The sequence below is a fragment of the Mycteria americana genome, chromosome 6 (genome assembly GCF_035582795.1).
Source record: "Mycteria americana isolate JAX WOST 10 ecotype Jacksonville Zoo and Gardens chromosome 6, USCA_MyAme_1.0, whole genome shotgun sequence".
In the NCBI taxonomy this organism is placed as follows: domain Eukaryota; kingdom Metazoa; phylum Chordata; class Aves; order Ciconiiformes; family Ciconiidae; genus Mycteria; species Mycteria americana.
In genome coordinates, this window is record NC_134370.1 from 10,047,574 (window position 1) to 10,066,795 (window position 19,222).

Consider the following 19,222-nt stretch of genomic DNA (forward strand, 5'->3'; position numbering starts at 1 on the left):
AGACATTAGAGGGAAGTATATAGTACATTGTATACAAACACTTCCCTCTAATGGATCAGAAGTGATTAGCAGCATGCCATTGTAGTGCTGCTTTATTTTCTGCTTATTCTTATTACATCTGGGACAGTCTAGAGAAAAACTGAAGGGAAATGAAAGCATGAAACTTAGCTTTGGGTTCACAGAGGCTGGTGGTATCTATTTTTCCAGTAAGAGATTAAGTTTTTATTTAAAGAGAAATTGAGATTCTTTGCAATATTGCAGGCTTGCAGCTCCTGCTCATTTTTGTCCCTCAGTATGGCTTAGCACCTCTGAAAAATCAGGCTTTCAGACTTCTACAATGAGCAGCCAGCAAGAGAGACAACCACTCCTGATGTGGACCTAAGAGTCTTCATCTCTATGCTGTGCCTCTGGTAGGCACCCTCAGCAAAGCCTGTGAGAAAAGCTAAGGTTTGAGTTCAAGCCTCGAGAGGATGGACTCTCTCCAGCCATTCTGTAGAGGTTATGCCTCTGCTCTGTTAAGAAATGCATTACTAGAAAAACAGTACTTATTTTGCTAATATCCACGTACCGTAGAAGAATGTTCTTTTTTCTAGGCCGTAGATCTAACAACTTTCAGTAGCCATGAAAATATGCAAGAAGAATACCATGTGCATTTAAGTGAGCTCAGATATTTCTCAAGTATTATTTGGTGCACAACTTTCTGTGACAAATAGTCACAGATGATAGATGAGTGCATGCCAACACAATAAATGTGATAAATATCCAATATGAAATAGATATTGCAACTTTCTTGAGCGTACAGGATACTTTAATACTTGAGTACTTCAGGATAATAATTGTCAAGGCAACAGAGATCAGTGTTCTTCCTTGGGTTTCTCCAGCAGAAAGCAATCTTTATGTATTAAAAATTACTCATTTCCCATTAACTCTGGTGAAAAACATTTTTATGAGACAATAACAGCATAGTGAGAGTGAGGACTTTCACATAGACTTTCCACTAAGCTGTTGTTTCCGTAGCTTCAAGGCTTGCCTGTTGAATGATGCTCATCTGATCCTAATCCTGCTAATTTCTGTGTAGACATGTGTAACTCCACAAATCTAGGTAGACTTCAGCACATATTTAGGTATTTGAAAGATGCTGGCCTAAATAATTTTTGTCTAATGTGGTTATCATATACAATATAACTATTCCTCCAGGGCTTAATTCAAAATATGTTAAATCAATGAGACCTTTCCATTGACTTCAGAGAATGGTGGATCATGCCTATATCCATGTAATTCATCTCTGCTTATCTAAAGTGTTTTACAAAACTGCTTAGTAGTATTCTTTTAGTTCTGCAGAAAGAAGACATCAGGGCAGAAACAGGTGGATAATTTGCATGAAATCATACAGAAAGCCTGAGAATAAGATTCAGGTCTTAAGATTTTCACTTTCTTTGGCTGTTACTGATACGAACAGGATTTGATCTCATGATCTAGAGATCAAGATGTATATATCTACTATCAAATCCCTCAGCCATCTTGCTGCTCTACCCAGTTATTTTAATAATACCACTTGCTTAATATTCATTTGCAAATAAAAAGCCACTGTGTGATTTCTCCTGGCTGTGCACAGCTCGAGTTCCTGTTCTGATGGGCTGCTGCCTGCTCTGTGCTTGTTTCCTGTGCACTGTTGAAACTTGCACTGCACCTTGTAAGAGGTGGCATAACGCCATTTTAACAGATGGACCTGAAAAGAGAAATGCCAGGGCACCAGAAGGCTCCCTTGACTTCAGCCTGCAAGGTCAAGTTCTAAATGTGTTTTTGATATTGTAATTTATGCCGAGCTTCCCCTGATTTTAAAGAGGAGTAGTAATTTAAGATGTGGTATTTAATGTGAAGGAGGTTTAGTACTTGTAGATCCTGTTACTTTAATGTGCCAGAATTTTAAGATGTCTCATCTGTGCTGCAACTTACTCTGAAAGATGTCAATTCTGAGACACCTTGACTTCTGAGTTAGAAATAAATAATAATAATTATGTGGGGGAAAAAACCAAACAAACAGCAAAAGCTGCTATGGTTGTGTAGGTAAACTGTATCCATATTGAAGAGGCAAAGAATGTGAGCCAGGGGAGCCTGTAAGTCTTCAAGTATTGTTTTCAGAGCTAGATTTAGAAGCCTGTGCTGTGAGGGGTTCAAGAAGTTTCTGCTGATTCTTTACATGTGAATGAGTCTGTTCTAAATAAATAAATAACAGATAAATGACAGTAGCAACATTGCTGGTTCCCATATGAACTGTAAATGATTTATTCGAACAATGCCTGTTTATGTTGTCCAAGGATGTGCCTTCTGCCAACACTTAACCATGCAAGCAGCTTTGCTCATGTGAGTATTAGTACTCAGATGCTTCAGTTGATTGACTTTCAGGGAAACTCAGTAGCCTACCTGTTTAAGTAATTTATTTTAGGGTGATTTAGGCTCATAGCTCATGTGAAAACATCACCCTTCTCTGCAAAGATCTGTGCAGTACAGAGTTCAGTTAGGTACTTCAGTACATTCATGCATCTGGTCTTGTGTTATTATACTGGTATGCTTTCTAGATTGAGGAACCACGTAGAGAATTTCTTAAAAGCAACAGAGATTTATTTCAATTCCATTCAGAAATGTTAAATGAAAGGCTAACATATATTATTCTGCTGAATGAAATATTTAGCAAGGCTGTTTTCATAGTAGTTATGCAGGAAGTATCACAAAACGTGTCATTTACTGGATTTTAATGATGCAACCTGTACTGGTAATACAGGTTGAGGTGATGAAAAATTTTAAACACTTTTGTAAATGAAGCAATTGATGAATTGAACAAAGACTGATGATATGATGGATCCAAATGGGTTTGGTTTTGGTGGTATGTTAATGATGGTTGTGATAAAATAATATCCCTGAAGAATGTATTACCATTCTGTTTTCATATCACTAGGCATCTACTGGTTTGGGTGTCCTACAGGCTTGGGAGAGACTTTGCTCTCAACTAGTTTCTCCCAGTCACTATTGTCATCTTCACACACCATAAAAATGCAGGGGAAAAGGCTACACAGCGAATGAGAAGAAGCAGTGGAGTTTAGTGCATGCTTTGTTAGTTCTGTGATTTGCTTTGTTTGTCTTTAATTTTACTGCTGTTACAATGAGAAAACATGAATATTTTGCCTGAGTGTCCCAGGTAAATGATAAGAAAAAACAGAAGCACGTGCTGTGATCATTTGCTCTCTTAGTCGGACAGGTATATACGGCAGACCACAGGGCTTTTCTTTATTATGGAAAATACCTGTTGAGAGATCAGATAGGGTCAGTGCACAGGGCCCACTGTAAATTCATCAAATGTTCATAGAGTGTGTCTGAAGCATCATCTCACCCAAAATGTGCAAACAGGATAAAGGGATACATGTACTACTGTGAGAAGTGGCCTGCATTAGTCTGAATTGGACTACAATACAATCTCACTGTAACTAAGTGTTTCTGACAAAACTAGACTAACACCCAGGAGGCTGTATAAATTCTTCAGAAGCTGAGGAAGTAATATTTAATAACTTCCAGAGAAAGAGAGCGCTGATTTCATACTCGGCAGACGCCTCTCCCCAAGGGAAAAATGTTCTGAGTTGTATCAACATCAAATAGTGACACACAAGTGATGAGAAATGGTCCTGCCCTTGCCTGGGCCAGTATTCTTCCCCTTTTTGCTTTTTCAGAATGGGTTGGCCGGGTTACTGCCTGAGTGGGTTTAATGTGGAGGGAGGATTATTTGCTTGTTTTGGTGGGTGTGTGCAGGAGAGTGCGTGAGTGCGAGCAGAGGAGGAGGGAGGCTCAGGGCTGGGTGCAGTTCCAGGCACTGCACTCTGAGCTGGTTCGGTGAGAGCACAAGCTGTCTGCACATCACTTCTGGTAGTGCTCCGAATTTGAACGGAGGTGGAGGGAGTCTGCCCGCCGGGCTGAGGAGGGAATGGACTTAGTCTGAAGAACCGTAAGACTGATAACAGAAGGTAAACCCCTTCCTGTGAAACTACATCTGAACTGGAAGGGGTCATGACTTTCTTTTGGCGGGGAGAGAGGGGTGCAACTTTGTGATGTGACTAAATAGCTTACCAGTGATACCAGCAGGGTATTTGTGCTTTTGTTCCTGTGCACCAGAAGGAATTTTTTAAAAGGCTCTGTGTAAATCTGTGCTTTAGATAAAGAGAGTGCAGCTAACGTTTTTAAACTGCCAGGAAGAGAGGAGAACGGAACAGAGCTTGGGCTGTTTCTGATTGCAATTGATTGCTGATGTATGGAAGAACAATATGATTCTTTATCTCAAATAATTCTTAATACAGTTTGTTGGCTCTTTTGATCACTTCTGGAGATTTGTTGCATAGAAATAAGGTTGGAGTTTGTTTCCAGTTTCCCTGCATTTTTGCTGAGAAACGTGAAAATGCTGATTTTTTTTTTTTTCCTAATGTGGGGTTTGTTTGCATAAAAATGGGGAAATGAAAAGTTTAATAATAACTCAGGATACGGGTAAATGGTTCAGACAGGTTGTCTGTGTAGTTGAGTAGCAGCGTAGATTTAAATTAATTTAAACTACCCTTGCCTGATGAAAAATACGGTACTGTAATTGCCTAGAACACCACACCATGCACAAGCCCAAAAATCTAGAAAAAATACGCTTCCAGAAAAATAACATAAATTGCTTCATGTAAAAATCTTTCTAACAGGATTTTGGTGATTCGCCCCCATCTGAAAAGATTGAATTTGGCAAGAGGGATATCTGTAGTTGGGAAAGACTTGACATATAAAGATGACAAAAGACTATCTAAAGTTGACAGAGCCCCAACAGAAGTTCAGTTGCTATGGCAGCATAATCACAAGGCATTAACTTTTCAGCAGTGGTTTGGAAACCATCCTTCAGTCAATTTGGACATCAATAGGAAGGGGTGGAATGTTAAGAGGGTGTAGAGATGGCGAATAAGAAGATAAGTTGTAACAAGTAATTTGAAAAAATAACCAATTAAAGCTTCCTTATTGCCACAAAGGGATTTGTGAAATCTTGCAGGTGCTTATAAAAATATGGCTTAGCTGTATATATCGTTTTCATGAGTACGGTGTTGCTGATCAGGATCTGTATTTCCTAGCACAGCATCTTTAGCTTTTACCTTTTTGATTTAGTTAAATATTCTCTAGTGTGTTTCTTACACTAAATATTACTGAAAAACTTTAGCAGGCTGATCAAAGTACTTTAAAATGACATTTCAGTAGGGGCATTTATATTAGTGTAAAGTTTCTTGCCACCAACAGCAGCCTTTGTGATATATAGCCATTGCATGTATTCCACTAACATGCAATAGGTACTTAAACGAGTAGCTTTTTCATGTCTTAGAGGTGCACGTAACACATACCAGTTTTTAATAGAAGAGTAACTTACCTGGATGACTTTATTTTTCTTGTTACATAGCTGTATTAAGAATTCAATTGCATGGTTGTCACTGCAGAACACATCTTGTTCTCCTCTTGGACCAGTCTGCTTTAGGGAAAACATAATACTCTATTTTTGTTTTGTAGCTTCCTTTGCTTCTTCTGTTCATCTTTTAAACCTTGTGCTAGTGCTACCTGCCACAATCACCCACAACAGAGATACAAAATTAGTAATGATCCCTGCACCAAGCTACTTACACTGAAAACAAAACTTCCCCCAGTGTTGCAGTCCCACTGTCAATTGGGATGTAGTGATAGGGGAATGTAAGGCACTCTGTAGCAATACAAAATTATTTCAACCAGTTGCTTTTTGTTTCTCCCTGGCTGAGCTCACAATGAAAAATGGATTAAGTGGTGAAATATTTTTTTGCAGGATTGTGATCTTTCATTTTTAAGTCCTGCTTTAAGTCCTCCTATCGGTAGAGAGTTTGCTACTGACTTCTAGAAGAGCAGGATAGGACTTAGACCTGTCCCCTGTAAAAAGTAATTGCTGGGAAGGATGCAGCAATAACATGTTTGAACCTTGAAGTGGAGAAGAGCCTGTTGGGGCAAGTCTATAGCTGTCACCTGTTTGTAACAGGCTCCATCCAGGTATTGTGCTTAATGTTCACTCTGTGAGGACTCAGTCCCCTTTCTCTTTTGTCTGCTTTGTCAGGGTGCTTTCCTGGGCAATAAAAAAAAAGGAAAGAAAAACAAAAACAAAACCAGAAGATATGTCTGGAATCTCTAGGGACTTTGAAGTCCACAGAATTAACACCTGTCTTTACTGAACAGGTGCTTTACAGGTGAAGAAATATGATACACATGAGTATTTTGTGGGTGATTAAATGTTTGAAATGACCACCTGGAGCACAAAATGGATAGATTTTAATTATGTGCTCATGCTACATTAGAAGATCATACAGGTCTAATAGTTCTTTGGATAGATATCTGGGATGTATGACATTTATTACAAGCCTTTTTCTTTGTAAGAGGGAAAAATAGCACACAGCAAGAGATGCACCTTTTCATCACCAGCAACACAGATACTCTGGCATTTAAACTATCTGTGAAACTAGCTTGGGATGTTTTGTGGTTTGCAGAGGTCTCTGAAATGAGCATCGTAAATCATCTGAGTATGAGTTAAAATGTTAAGAAATTTACTTTTACATGTAGGGTTCAAAGAGAGAGATGTTACGTATACAGATGGATCTTCTGTTGCTTTGAATTCTGTAAAGCAGTTGCGTCTTGGCTGGCAAATGTTTTTTCTTAGCAATGAGGAAAGTAAGAACTGAGGCAGAAAAAAGCTTTAAGCAGACTTATCTCAGCAGCACCCTTGAACTACTGCTGTTGAGGCAACAATCGTGGAGACCCTGGACTCAGTTGAAAACTGAATGGCAACAAATGATGTTAGGTGTCCCTTTCTGCTTTACGTCCATCATCTCTTTCCTGTTCATCACCATAGTAATATGTTGTATCATGGTTATTTTGTTGGAATAGTTTTCCCGTGGTAACTGGAAGTCTTGATTTTATATGGAGCTGAAGAAAACAAGGTAGGGAGTAAAATCCCTGTGTCTTGGCTCTGACAAACATACTCTGATAGGATGTTCATGCCAGCTAGGATTCAAAAGTATGCTTGCATAGTTTTGCATCTGTAATTGGAAATAACATGTATCAGCAGTGAGAAAACTGACAAATAGAACCAAAAAATGGACCTCTGCCAAAAATAAAAGGCTTTGCTTTTAGCAGAGTACTTGTTGGTGTTCTGACATTTCTTCGAAGTTATTCTATTTGAAAAAGAGGCAACTATTTCTCTGTACTAACTATCCATTGGTTACCTTGATGTCCTTCGATACTTCCATTTTAAATTTAGTGTAACATAAACACTTTGGCCAGAATTACAAAACAAGGATTGCTGAGAAATGTCTGGAAGTAGTGAAATCCAGGCTCATATTTATGTATTGGTGACTCTGGAGTTGAAAGCAATGTGGTTGGGAAGAAAAATATTTGAAGAAAATCTGTCCCTTCCCTAGATTGTTATCTGTTGCTTGTTGTGACCTATTGCTGGAAGAGATTTCCAAAGGTAGCAGGTAGCATTGCAGTTAATCAAGGATAAAACCCATTCTTTAGACTTTTTAAAGCATTATTGCATGAGAATAGTTGGAGTGACAGTGACTTTTTGCATCAGTTTGCTACAAGAGCAGGCTCTAGTCACTAAAAGAAAAAATATTCCCTGCTCAATTCACTCCTAAACACATTTTCCTATTAGAACAATCTGTGAGTCTACCAGGTACAAATTAGTATATATTGAGTGCTTTGCATCTGCTTTGTTTCTTACAAGCTACCTTTGTTTTATATTCTCTGGTTATTTTCTGTGGATGTACTGTGTGTGACCTCATGCTTAGTCTCTTTCCCCCCTCCTTTGGCCTTCGCAACTTTTATTTCTCTGTTGTTCTTGGGACACTCCCTCTGAACTGAAAGCAGACATCAGAATGGAGACCAGGCTTCGCTAAATCGCATGCCAAAGGTTGCACAGTTCCTGAAACAGCCTTCAGACAGAAAACTGGAAAGACAGTTTTGTGTTAGATGAACAAGAAAATCAGCTACAGTTATTTGGATCTAGTGGTGTGCTACATGGAGGTCCAGCAGGGCTGGTAGTCTGAGAATTTGAGTTCTCTGCTTGGCTCTGCTGCAAGCCTTAATTTTGATCCAAGGTGAGTTGCTTAATTTCCCAAGCTCTCACTTGCTTCATCGGTTAGGAAGTGGTTTGCACTTGCCCACTGAATAGGTTAACATGAGTTTTGCCTAGCGCTTAGCTGACCTGTTTTCTCAACCTTCCCTATGCTACAGGAGCCCGGTCTCAGTGCTGGACCTTCTGGGTCAGTAGCAATTCCAGTGCTGATGCAGCATACCCAGCCCCAGAACTTCTCTTGGTGTTGCACTTGAACTGTCTCTCTGAACCATGGGCCACATCAACAAAAGCTCCCTTCTAGCAGCAAAGCCCCTGCTATACCAAGGATTTTGCTGCTTAGCCAAGACAGCTCTCAGTGAACTGGTTTAACTCTATGGGAGGTTTTGCCAGTGTAACCTTAGACTCTGACTGTAATTAGTCTGCTGTTTTGGTCCAGACCTGTGCTCCCTAGGAGCAGCCTGATGCATGTGTAAAAGCTTCTCTCTATGTGAAGCCCATCAGAATGGATTTTAAGGTCAGAGGGACTGCTAAAATCATCTTGCTTGACCTTCTCTTTTCAAAATCATAGAGCTTTTCCCTAGAAACCAAATGAAAGCTTATCCTTTGGGAAATTATCTTGCCTTCTCATGCAGACTGCAGAGTGATTGTAAGGCCACAAATTTTCCCTCTTGCTGCTTAAATTACCTTTACTTTTTAGAAACTTCACCTTATTTTGAGGTTAAATTTGTCTAACTTTAGCTTTTTGATGTTGTCATAGCTTTTTCAATGGGATTGAAAAGCTCATGCTCTTTCCTGGTATTATCTACTTTCTGTGCTTTTAATCACCTGTCCGTTGTGATCGAGTCACCTCTGAAGCCTCTCTCCAAATGGTGATTTGACTCTGAGTCCTTCAGGTTCACAGCTGAAGACTCACGTTGTTTTGATGGTTCTCGACTGACCTCTATTCTGTAAACCCACATGCACGTGCTCATCAGTGTTATAATGGTGATGTTGCAGTATCTGTAGTCAAAGCCTTTTTTCTGCTTTTCCTTTCTATTCTTTGTATACATTAAATGATCAGAAGAGTCAGCCATTTCAGGTACTCTGAGAGCATTTTCTGGGAGATAGTAATGATGTTCTCAAACTCCTGCTCTCAGCTGCTGTTGCCCACAACGTGGCCCTCAATCTCACAGGGCCCTGCTTTCTTGCTTTGCAGGCATATTAAGTTAGAATATTAAAACACACTTGTTATGTTCAGATAGCTTAAAGAAGCATTGCCTTTGAGTCATCTGCAGATTTACCAGGAAAGGTTTTATATTCTTATCTTGGCCAGTAGTAGAGGTACCTCATGCTGTGGGTAGAAGGAAGTAACCTCTGAGGTGTCTGGCTTAGCAGAGCCTCCCCTGCTAACACATCCATCTGTCAGAGAACTGCCTAGCTATAGTTTTCGAAAGACTCTTGAATACAAATTATTCAGGTCTCCTAATTTGTAAATGTTGACTCATGGCAAATACTATTCAAAAAAATCTTGCTCAATACACAGTATCAAACAGGAAAAATATGTCTTTCAGCATTGTCAAATACAGACCAGAAAGATACACCTCCTGAATACTCCTGCCTTTTGTGTGTCATCTTCCATCATTTTTTATTTACAGCTCACAAGAGACCTTTGCCTGATCTGTGATTTTTTTTATTATTATTATTTTTATTTTTTTGTTGTCATTCTTTAATACTCTTATTGTCTTTAAACATATTGTCCATAGTTATTTCTTTGTAACTTTAGGTTTCTTATCAGTTATCTTTATTTCTAACTTAATGACTTAGTCATTGCCTTTTGTTTTTTAGTTAATAGTATCTCAGTTCTTATGATTTTTCTGTGCCTCAGGCATATGGACCATGGTAACTTTTTTGTTTGTATTTTAGAATACAGAATTTGGGACATTCACTAGGATGTCTTAAAAATTCCTGGGTTTATCCTTTTATGGTTACTTTAAGATATAGGAATATGTTCCTTTAAAATTTCACATGCATATATATATATATATATATATATATGTATGCACATATAACACTCCAAATCATGATTGGAATGGAAATAATCGCTAATTTTTGAAATTGCAAATAACCTTTTTATGCTAGGATGAGGTCTAGTACTTATTACCTGCTGTCAGGTGCAAGACTTTCTGATTTATGAAATAATTCTGTTGGGGTTTTTTTAAGATACAAAGGAGGTTTGTTACTGACTTTTCTAGCTGAATTTCAGCAGGTTGAAGTCAGCTATAGTTCTACTGACTGAGAAAGTTGTTTCTAATTAACGAAACTAGTAATACCTCAGTCTTCCAAGAGACTTCCCGTTGTTTTGGAGATATCGTCGCAGCACTGCAAATACAACTTCAGTTAACGTGATCTGCTAATGCATATACATCAACCTCTGTTATCAGAAGTTCAGCCAGAGGGATAGGTCGAGGGAATAACAGTCACTTCGTGCAGAGAGTTAAAAGGAGAAATGTGTTTTTATTTCACTCTTGTCCTCACGTATTTGTGATAACTCAGCAGTCCTGTTATCACCTAACGAAAGAAAACATGAAGATGACTTGGAGAGCGGGAGATTCCTGGTGTTACAGAAAATTGCATATCATATGCATCTGGTATATAATCCATTCACAAGACTCCATGCTGTCTCTTGACTTGTGCTGTATAACTAGCACTCAGCAGCAAACCAAGCTAAGGGCTTTACTTTGCTTTCAGCAGACTAGAAGCTGTGGCTGGAATGGCTGTCTCGCCTTTCTGCAGAGGGACTGATCACTCAACTGTACAGCTCAGCAGACCTACTTGGCAGTCTTGGTAGTCAGTAGAGGTGTTTTACTGGCTGGTTGAGACAAAGTTATAGTTATGCCAGTATTATTAGGCTGTACGAAAAGGCCCTTGGCACTATGGTGAAGTTACCGTAAAGTAGCTTTGCTGGTTGATTCCGATTCCAAACTAATCCGGCAATATGAATGTGGCTGTAATCGGGTCCTTTAGGTGAAGTATCTTTTCATGTCAAAAATCCATGCTGGACAAAATGCATGCAGGATAAAGGAATATTTAGTTTTCTAATGCTTTGTGAAGCCTAAGGATTACAGAAGATGTAGAAAGTCCACACCTGTGCTTATGAACTGGACCTGTTCCAGCGTTGTTAAGAAATAGAGGAGGGTTTTATATCAGGCCTTGCCAAATACTTGCTGTTGAGAAGTTCAAATTTAAAAAAAAAATCTGTGGCAGATGCTGGATTTTGCCCTCATATGCACCTAATATAAAGGTAATGATGGCAGTGAATTCACAGATTTGTATTGTAATTAGATTAGAATGAAACTATGTAGAAAATCCTGTCAATTCACTTACCTCTTCAATACAAAACAGAAGATGCACCTAAAGAAAACACTGCATACATTCAATGGTTAGCCTTCCTTTTTTGCAGAATATACACATTATCTGAATAAAATTTAGTACATGTATTTCCTCCGGATTGTCTCTGATTAACTACATGTTCAGTCACTGGGATTAGGTTTCTCTGTGCATAAATGTAACCTAGGATCCTAACAGAGATGTTGTTGAAATCCTGGCAATAGACAATAAAGCTGTGTGTGCTATTGCTTTGCTCCTCTGTACCGCACAGAGTATTCTAGCCAGCCACTTTGGACTACTGTGGCTACATTTCTTAGTTGAGTGGAATTACCTTCTTTATAGTACCAACCTCCTGCTGTTAACTGTGTAGATAATATAAGTTCATAGCTTTGGTCCTATGTGTAGCAATAGGTGGATTTGCCCCATGAAGACAGGATGAATAGCTTCCATAAAGACCATAGTTGGTAGTTAAGCATTTCACCTGTATGTGCAACTTGCTCAGCATTGGATGTTGCAGGAAAGTGAGAACTCAAGGCAGAGCTGACAGTGCAGTCACAAGTGACTTGTGACTTGCTAAGATCTTACTAAAGTAAGTCGACTTGATATTCAGCTGCCATGAGGACTGTTTCTTCATGACAGCAGAGCAGTTGCACAACTGGGGAATTAGCCTGAATCATTACTCACATCTTTGCTATAAGGAAAAATTATATTCCAAGCAGCTAATAATTGCATTGCTATTAGCAGCAACTAATGAGTATAACAATATTGTATGCTGACAGAATTAACACTAATAAGTTACAAAGTTTATTATAGTCCATCTGTTAAGGAATATCCTAGCATGACATTGGTAGTCCCTGTTGGGATGCTGGGAAGTATTTTTGTATAAAAATCAGAAACCAGACGTGAATTAACAGTGCGAGTGTTCATAGCAGCAGGACAGCTGCAGTTTTGGCTTACCCAAGGCAGCACAGCAAGTGATGGAAGGCTCTGAGGGTCTTCCATGTCTCTCGCATGCATGTTGTCATTCAGACTTACAGTCACAGCCTCACGCTCCATTTCCCACTGTCCCCCAGTGTGGTGTCTTGTGTCTTGCAGCCCCATCAGCCTGGGAACTGCCAGTGTGAGCTCTGCTTCCCGCTGCTCCATCCTGTCTCAGGTTGAACGGAGGCAGGCTGTGCTGAAAGCTGTTTCTATTGAGATGTTGTGACAGTAGTGTTAAAAACAGCTTTAGAAGGTCATAGTTTTAAAGATACATATCAAACAAGGATTTATCAGGCTAGAATTTTTTCAACATTTAAATTGTATTACACTTTCCTTCCTTTGGTAGTAGCAGAGAAAATTATGGTAGCTTCTGAAGTTCTTTGGAAGCAAAGGAGCTGCACTTTTGGTTTTGTATATGAGCACAGATATTTGTAGTGGCTTGCTAAACAGATAAGAGCCTGGGAAAAATGAGTGGACAGTTTGGGTCAGGATGTTATTAGAGGCAAATTTTGGTCTTCATAGTATTTGTGCTGTTCCAGCCGCCTGTGAGATCACAGAAGCCTGCAGAGACGGACACAATAGAATTTGATGTTATACTGAACATCAAACAGGGTTGAAGGTTCTGTGACCTCTGCAAGTGATTAAAATAAAGCTTCACTGGAAAATGGTAGGCTACTGCCACAGTTCCTGTGCTACAGTTCACGACATTCCTTAAGGGGGGTTTAAATATGAGTCCGAGTTACTCTCTGTGCTGCTCCTTAGTCCTTAAGAGAGTTAAGAAATCAGGTCATTCTCCTCAGAGTCATGATAGAACTAAATATTTGATTAGGTTTGTCCATCAAATGGGCCCATTATACCTGTTCATAAAAAATTAAAAAAAAAAAAAGGAAAAAGGGCAGGGGCTTTTACTCTTAAATGTACTCTTAAAACTACATAGCAGTCTTTATGGTATTTAAATAGTATTAGAAAATTAAAGCTTCCTACATGTTTAATAGCTGTTTGTCAGGTGATTGCTAAGATATCTTTGAATGGAGAGTGAGTGAGTGCAGCTGTGCAAATGTAATGCAACAAATATGCACTTAATTGTGTCCTTTGGCCAGCAGAAAATGTCTGTTGGTAATTAGTTCTTCCTCTGCAGACCCACTGGCATGTGAGCTCTCCTAGCGGGATTCTTGTTATTGTTCTCTCTGGCTCTTGTTCACTGTTGTTCTGGAAGGAAGGACAGAACTGAAGGCATGAGTAATAGGAAATCTTAAGCTCTCACGTTCACCAAAGAGGAAAACATTTAATCAGACTAGAGCTCTACAAGCACTCAGAGAATAAAAGTTAGTCTTGTGGGAAGTGCGGACAGGGGGGATGGACTTGGAAAATAACAATCCTTGGCTTTTGAAGTACCGTTACCTTGGGGTTAAAGCTGTATGCGTGCTTAACGCGGGTACTTTTTATGCTGGGTTTCTGGGGCACATTACATCAGCTTGCATGCAGCTGTATTTGTAGCTCCTGGGTTGGAATCATTCTTGCAATACCCACCATTGCCTTCCCTGACACCTATGAGTACCAGTACAGTTTTGGCTTCAGGAGGGCCCCAAAGGTATCTTGATAAAGTGAAGGCAAATGAGTGTTGTGCACAGTGTGAAGAGCTGGAGTGCCAGCAGTGTGAGAAGGGGTTGTACAGGAGCTCAGTGCATTGTGTTTAACTGGTGCTGCACATAACTCCCTTCCTCCCAGCCTTTTAGTTTACCTTTTAAACTGCAAGAGGTCTCTTTAAGCTTGATGCACGCAGTGTGTAATGTGATGGTTGTGTTCTGGGATCTTTCCCATTCCAGAAAATTGTACAGGGTTATTACCCCTCTATTAGATGTAGCCTTCAAAGCCCTCTGTAAACAGTACACGGTGGCTTTTAAAATAGCATTGCAGACTGGTTTAATCAGCTGAGGAGGATTTGTATGTTCCAGTTGAAGTTATTTAAGAGAAGAGAATAGTATGCTGGAAGAAGGCTGAAAATTGTTAGCTGCTGAGTCTGAAAAGGTGATCTATGAAAAATTTGGTGTCTCATTATCAACTATTATTATGGGTCTTGGTATTGTTATAATACATAATAGAGCTGGTACTTTTGTGAATGTTACTTGGGATGTGTCCTCTGCATAATATACACATAAAGCTCCCCTATGTGCCCATCATCCATGAATCCTGACTATTGAGCCTCCAACTGTCATTCATAAGCCTTAGAGGAGAGGTGATTACATGGTTTTAGTCTCGGGACTGGTCATGGGGAATACATTTCTGTAGTGGTTTTCCTTAGTAGTGTTTCTCCAAAGTATTTTATGAAGGACATTAAATGTTATTTAACTTTCTTTGTAGATTGGGAAACTGAAGCTCCGTGTTGCTAAAGACTTGATTCCAGTATAAATCCTGAAATCACCAGAATAAATAAAACCTTAATACTATGTAAAATGTTAAAACCTATTTTCTGTATATGAATATGCATCTAAGGTACATATTGTGTATAGTAGATATCTTTAGTAATATATAGGAAATAAAGCAAATGCATATATCGCTGGTCAACCACAAATCAGTGAGACTTGCAGAACCATGGAAAGCTACTCAGATTTAACATCCGTATATTTACATTTATAATGGCACTTATAACACAGCTTTGGCCACTGTTCCTTCATTCTGCAGTTCTAAGGCTCTGGAAGTATTTGATAAATGACTATATACTACTACTTTTTTTAATCTAAATTTTTCTGTCTACTTTGTTCAAATGGGATTTAATCTGAGAACCTATTTTAGATTTGTCAGCGTGGGTAAAAGATAAATAGGAAAGTCAGAAGAGATAGTGTATTGTTATAAATTGATAACTGATGTTCTCTGCTTCTACTGCAAATGCAACTGCCAGCTGATTTAACAAAGAATTTATAAGCAGTGACAGTAACACATAGGTTTAATATTTCATTTGACAAGAAACTTTGCTGTCAATTCATTCAATTCCATTTAAGAATTTGTATGCAAAGTAAGAGTGATGATGTTCAATATTATTTTGGTTGGTTTTAGCACTTCTAGCTAAGCAGAACCAAGGTATTTTCAGCAATGAATTCAGCTTACTCAAACTTAGTTTAGGGACAGTCCTCTAAGGTATGGGTCATAGTTTGCACTTGATGGTTTGTATTGTCCTAAAGGCCTCAACTAAAGCTGAAATAGTTCAGAAGGGATCAGAAGCAATATGATAGATCAAAACCTAGTGGCTGCATAGCTGTATTTCGAACAAGAAAGTGATCTCTTGCTGATGGCAGGGTGCAAGATGCCACTTGAGAAGTCCTTGTGTAGCAAAGCTAACTGTAAGGGATTTCTGGATGTGAAGTGAACTTGAGAAGGCATAAGGAGAGTTAGGCATAGTGGGAAGGAGGTGACTTAAACCCTCGTGCTCCTCGGCTGAAGAATGTTCAGGGCAAATGTGCACTGAATGAATGCTACTTGTTACAGCCAACAGGATTGAGATACAAGCCTTACCAGTCCACAGCACAGTAGCGTAAGGTTACAGGAAGCTGCACATTGGCCGTACTGAATGAGGGTTTAGTAGCCTGAGAGCTGAGCAAGACCAGATCTCTAAAAAGTGTGCATATTTCATCCCCTTGTAGATCTAAAAGTTTTTCCTAATACGTTCTAAATGACTGATTTTTAGCAACTAGTTTTCTCAGATGATTACAGCAAGATTAACCTTGAGTTAGTTGAGATGCAGATTGTTTTCCACTGGATACCCACGGAAGAAAGGCTTCCAATCCTGAGTTGTAGAAACATTACTGAGGCGGAAAACTCATGAAACTGGTTTGGAAGCATTCAGCAACAACTGCAGCTGCTGTGGTATGTAACTCCCCCAAAACCTCTCCAGTGCAGGATGTGTTAGCGCTTCCACTTAGCAAGCTTGTGTTACCTGGGGTGTGGTGTTCATTCATCATCACTCACACTAGACTAAAAGTTGGCCAGTTGTTTCAGCTGTGGGGATAGATCCCATAAACTTGAAATCGGTCTCTTTGGCTGTTTTAAAGAGACACATGTACATCATTTAAACTATATTCTCTTGACAGTAGCATGTCAGAAGTTTTTCCAGGAAAAAAAATTTTCAGAGAGGCCACAGGTCTACCATAATATTATGATGAATTCTGGATTTGTTTCTCCTATAAATAGCCTGGCTTTTAAAAACATGTAAACTGCTTATAGCAATTAACAGATGAGTACTTGAGTACTTGATGAGTACTTGAATCCAGGCACCCTTTTCTAAAGGATCCTCAAGAAAAGCTTTGTGATGAGGAGAAAAATAAGTGGAATGTTTATCGGATGATCACGGCAAGTGAAAAACTCCTTAATATTAGCATTAGATGGACCAGATACAGACCCTTTTAGGATCAAGCTAGTAGAAGTAACTGACCAAAGTTATTGTGAATTAACTGCAAAACAAAGAACAGGAAACTCAGAAGCCTGGGATAGGACTGCCAGAGTAGCTACGCAAAACCTGAGATTGGTAACATTTGCTTATGACAATGAAATGAAGCATTTGATTAAAACATAGGTGCAATGTGGCTTTCTTGTTCCTAAAAAAACCCCCAAAACCCAAAAACAAAACACAAAAAAACCCCCAAAACCCAAAACAAAACAAAAAATCCCCAACCAACCAAAAACCTCAAAAAAACCCAAAACAAAACCACCACACCTCAAAGGCCAGACTGGAAGAACAGAAGCTGAAACTGTGTACATTATTTTCTTTGTCCACATGCCATGGTCCTCTCACAATATAGATATCTCTGCTGGATCCTAACTACCCTTCTTAAAACAACATTGCCTTAGTTGAGCATCAGGATGCTTGGTAGGGAATTACTTCTTTATAAAACCTACTTAATCTGATAATACTTATGTACAAAGGTTTCAGTCCTTTGTGTCTGGGAATTTGGTAAGCATCTCACAGGACACAATCCCACCTCAGATGGGATATCTCAGAGGTTAATTAGTAATAATATAACAGGCCCTGTACTCTTTCCAGTTCAGACTATGTAGCTACTTAGCTACCCTGTGAATACCTTTTGAGAAGCTATGAATTTTATTTCAGAAAAATCCATGTGCCTACTAAAAATTTGAGCTCTGTTAAGCAGCGGCACAGTTATGCCGCGGAGATATTCTTTAGTTGGATGAGACAGGCAGAGCCCAGAAAAGATTCCTGTTTTATTATTTCAGATCTATTTTTCAATTATCGTTTTCCTGTTTGGAGAAGATCCTTTCCGGCAGTGATTCAGCCGCCTTAGGAATTTTTTATATCTCATTAACTGGGAGCGGTTCCCAGGACATCAGATTTGCCATCATCTTTAAATCAAATATGTCTGAAATCACTTGTGCCAAGCAGCTCTGTGGGCCCCACTCTGCTGAAGAACTTTAGGAATGCTCAAAAGTTGGGATTATTTGTTTACCAAACACAAATAAAATTGCTGTTCCTCTGTATGTACGGTATTGTTTGTGTGAGGCAGAAAGTGCAGAAAAGGATGTCGGTTTCTTCTGAGTGCTGAGCTGTCTGAATCCAAGATCTGCCTTTGAATCCGGTTCAATATTCACAGCCCTAGGCTGCATATATATACAAGTAGCTGTTCTTTACACATCTGCGTTCAAGATCAGAATAGCTGTGGTTTGATGCCAGCGTTACATTTCAGATACATTCAGAGTTTCTTCATTTTCTTTTTCTTAAATTCCAGTCTTGAATGGAACTGATGGGACAGCTCAGGGGTTAAATAATTGCTAGAGAGAGTCAGACACAAAGAGGACAGCCAATAATGAAAATGGTAGAAAGTGAATGAGCATTAACTGTGTTTTTCCTTCTCAGTTCACTATTGGGTTTGTGGCTGCAAGTCAAGCATCAGTTCTGTGTTTCCTCCCTCATTAGCTTTTTTCCCTTGAACAGGCATGTCTTGTAGTGACCTTTCATTCTCCCCTTTACCAGAGCCCCTTTTTTGCCTGATAGGTCTAAATCTGCTGTGCAAAAAATACTAAATCCCATTAGTCTCCCTGTTTGGTGGATACTGCCCTCTAAGGAGCGGGAATCAACAGCAAAGGCAGTATCTGAGTAAGAGAAGTGCAGGTTTTTTGCAACTGAAGAGGAGCGTATGGCTAAACTAACAGCACACTGAGTCCTCTTCTCTGGCCTAGTATTGCTGAAGTTCCTGGATGGGAATTCTTCTTAGCAATAATGAAAGATAAATAGTCATGTCCACAAACACTACCTTCTCTATAAGTTCCCTTTCCCAGCCTTCCCTATAATCAAACCCAGGTACTACATTACTAAGGCAAGAACAAAAGAGAACATTAAAATTAAATGGTGCAACTTCACCTGTAGAAGGGCTGGGTGGTAGATCTGGTTGTCTGGTAGTTGTCAGGTACTTTAATCCATATACTTCATCATCTCATAGAAATACTTCTAAATACTAAGCCTGTATAATCAATGTCAAATGTGAACCAATAATATGTCATACCTCTCAATAGATATAAGGAAAGGTTGAATTTAGTAATGTTACAGTCTCAAGTATAATGAAGTAGGAAATGGATTCGATGACATTTTACAAGTCAGCTACAGAGTAAACAGACATTTTGTGCATATAACATCTCAGTGGATAGGGAATATTTTGTGAAAAAGGATTTAAGGTTAACTTGTTTGGAAAGCCAGATATGAATTCTAAAAGTCTTTAA

The 19,222-nt window shown here is 39.1% G+C and overlaps 1 protein-coding gene across 7 annotated transcripts in view; it reads left to right on the forward strand.

Annotated features, from left to right (window-relative positions):
- The window catches only part of ABLIM1 (actin binding LIM protein 1), a 212,664-nt gene that overhangs the window by 135,880 nt on the left and 57,562 nt on the right, over positions 1-19,222 (forward strand). The gene's annotated exons all lie outside the window — the stretch shown is intronic.